Genomic DNA, 3201 nt, shown 5'->3' with positions numbered 1-3201 from the left:
CAAGCATATATTTTAATCTTATCACAATTCCATCAAAGACAAAAAAATTCCATAAAACAAACTTCAAATTCTTAACAAATACAAGAATAATTACTGAAGATAAAAACTATGACTCACCTCAATTAATCAAGAAAATCGTGATTTACTGTTCATAGTAATTTAATGTTTAAGTTTAAGTTTATTTTAGATCTTGTCGGCTAAACATTATTTTTAGTAATTATTTCTAGAAATCTATAATTGTATATTGTTTCTTTAATTAATCAAATTCTATTTAAACATCTTATTTGGATGAAGTTAGATTCATTATCATATTGTTGATTGTTTGATTCATTATCATTTTATCAATGTTGAATTCATCTGTACATCTAATCAATTGATTAATTTCTTTTGTTAGAGGCTTTAATACTTCTGCTCCCACATATTTTAAAACTATGACTTTGGAAAACCTTTTGAAAAGAATTTTAATTAAGGGAAGTCTATTCAACCCCCATTTTAGATCATTCTACACCTATATTCAACCTAACAATTGACATTAAAGATTGGTCTTTTAATCATGTCCTGGATCTTTAAAAGTTGTAATATTGGTAAGGTTGATCCGAAGGGATAATATAATAGATCTCTCATATTTAAGGGAGAAAATTACACAAATTTGAAATAATACATATATGTACACATGAAGTTGGTAGATTAAATACTATAGATTGTTATTGAGTATCTTTCTTTTATCTCAAAAAGTATCGAGGAGTGTATTTAGATTAATAAATATTCAAAACCTTTGATTGATGATGAATCTTAGACAACCTCTTATGATATAGTCTTTAAAACGTCACCATGGTACTTTACTAAAAATTGGAGATGACCTTATGATGTAAAAAGTGCTACTAAAACATATCAATAAGTGATAATAAAAATAAGATATAATCTCAACACAAATATATTTAACCAAATTATTGGTGACAATCAATCCTTACATTTAATAGCTTGTTCCTTAATTTTAAAAATTCAACATGATCAGAAAATGAGAACTTAGAGTACATGTGAATTGTCTTTATATTTAACCTTAAGACAATAAAATAAAATAAAAACAGTGAAATACTTCTTCCTATAGTTGTATATATAATGTGTGTTCCTATCACACAAATGTTGTCTTCCTCTTGCTCTATATCAAACAAATGTTGACTTCCTTATATCATCTCTATTCATATCACATGTGAACTCATTTGCAATGTGATGGAAGACATGAATATCAACACTTGCAGATATATTGTCACATAATGGATTCCTTATTAAACTTCATTTTCAACTTGATAGAAACTTTTGAAGGCTGAAATAAAATACTATTTGATTTCAGAAAATATACTTTGTTTTCACTTATACTCATCAAAATCCAAGTTTCTAAAGTTTACGGTATTTTCTTACCTATAACCAGTTCTGCGATACACTGGAGATGGCCTCCTGGACTCCAATACGTAGGTGTTTCTCCCACGATATTTCTTCATTCCAGGCACACACCTGAAGTGCAACCAGATTTTAAGTATGTAAAACTAATAGAGAGAGACTAAATCCATTTATGCAGATTGTCTGATACAGACCTTGGTTTTCCAGCTGTGAAGATCATACTCGTTGAGTAACAATGCCTTGGGAACTATAATTTCCGATAAAAAGAAATTCATCATGCATTAGAAATGTGATAGTAAGACATCACTATTGTCAAGGTATCAAATACATGCACATGAATGTGGTTCTGTGCAAGCAGGAGGAGGAATATGGAAAGATAAAATTGAAAGAAAGCAGTAAAATGTAGAACAAGTATGATACAGTTAGACACTTAGCCAACCAGGTATGGTACTTATCTCTTCCTATTACTAATTTGTGGCTACAATCACTTTTCATTTTAATGATTTTTTAGTATTTATAGTCTCAGATTGGATAAAATATGGTATGGGAATATATTTATATATGGTGGACATCCTCACCTAATAAGTTGATTTTATCAGATTGAGTCAGACTCAACCCAAATTCAATGATGGTATTAAATCAGGTTTCCCAACCAAAATTCTAATACGACATCCTTAATGTTATCACAGTTCCTAACAAAATCACATGGTAGCCATTCATGTTAACACAACCAAAGAAACAACTAACAAACACTTCACCACAACAATTCATATAACATAAACTTTAAAATCTTAATAATATTGAGAACCAATGCCGAAGATAAAACTATGACTCACCATATTTAATCAAGGAAATCACGGTCGTTGAAAATAAAAATACAACTCTGACAAGAGACCAATCAGATTGCACCGCAAATTTTTTTGCCGAATTAATAAACTTCATTTTCAACTGTTAGGATGAAGCTGCATAATTTAAAAGAAGATTAAGTCGATATTAGAATATTACCTATGAATGAAATTAAGAAAAAGATAGTAGAAGTCGGATCAGATCGAAATAAATATCAGTATTTAAATCAAAACATGGTAGCCATTGAATATGGTTGAGTTGTTATATTTGAGAAAGGATAAGCAGTAGGTTGTAGAATTTAAAGTTAGGGTTGTCTACCTAGGATTTGGTAATGGGTTTATTCATTTAACTCAATTATTTTTTATCTTTGGCCCAATAACAAAAATATAAATACATATCAATATTTTAAAATAGTTTTATATTGAAGATAAAAAATCTTTAAAAATTGGATTTGTTTTATTACATTATATTGGATTTTAAAATTGTTAAGCCTTGAAACAGTGAAAAACATATGCTACGGTTAAATCGACAATGGGATAAGGAAATTTTATTTGTTTTTTTCTTAATTTCAACAAAAACAAATAATAAGAGATGCGACCTAAAAAAATAAAGATCATAGTGATCGTTAAGTAATTTACCAATTGTTGAATGGAAGTTTTGGGTAGGTGGAGAAAATGTAAAGTATTTGGAAGAGGATAGGAAAGTTTGGAAAAGGGAATGCTACTTGTATGATTGAGTGTTTTTATTTTTTCCTTGAAACAAATTCAAGTAAATCCCATCTATTTATACTAGTGGTATTCATTAATCAACGATTACTATTTATTCACTCAAACTTAATCTAATGGCTATAAATCATTCTCTAGAATTATCTCTTATATTTTAAAAAAACCCTAATTTATCCTTACCTTCTAGAGAATCCCATGGATCTCTCTAGAATAGACTTCTAGAAGTTGGACC

The 3201-nt window shown here is 28.7% G+C and overlaps 1 long non-coding RNA gene across 1 annotated transcript; it reads right to left on the bottom strand.

Moving 5' to 3' along the window:
- Positions 1–993: 993 nt before the first annotated feature.
- On the bottom strand, positions 994–2979 carry LOC127105266 (uncharacterized). The gene is made up of 5 exons (XR_007794977.1): positions 2883–2979; positions 2235–2360; positions 1593–1645; positions 1420–1512; positions 994–1324 (listed from the first exon to the last, which is right to left on the bottom strand). It is a non-coding gene; the product is annotated as an uncharacterized LOC127105266 (long non-coding RNA).
- Positions 2980–3201: the final 222 nt, after the last annotated feature.

Source organism: Lathyrus oleraceus, chromosome 7 (assembly GCF_024323335.1).
Source record: "Lathyrus oleraceus cultivar Zhongwan6 chromosome 7, CAAS_Psat_ZW6_1.0, whole genome shotgun sequence".
NCBI lineage: Eukaryota > Viridiplantae > Streptophyta > Magnoliopsida > Fabales > Fabaceae > Lathyrus > Lathyrus oleraceus.
This window is presented reverse-complemented; position numbering and strand designations above follow the sequence as displayed.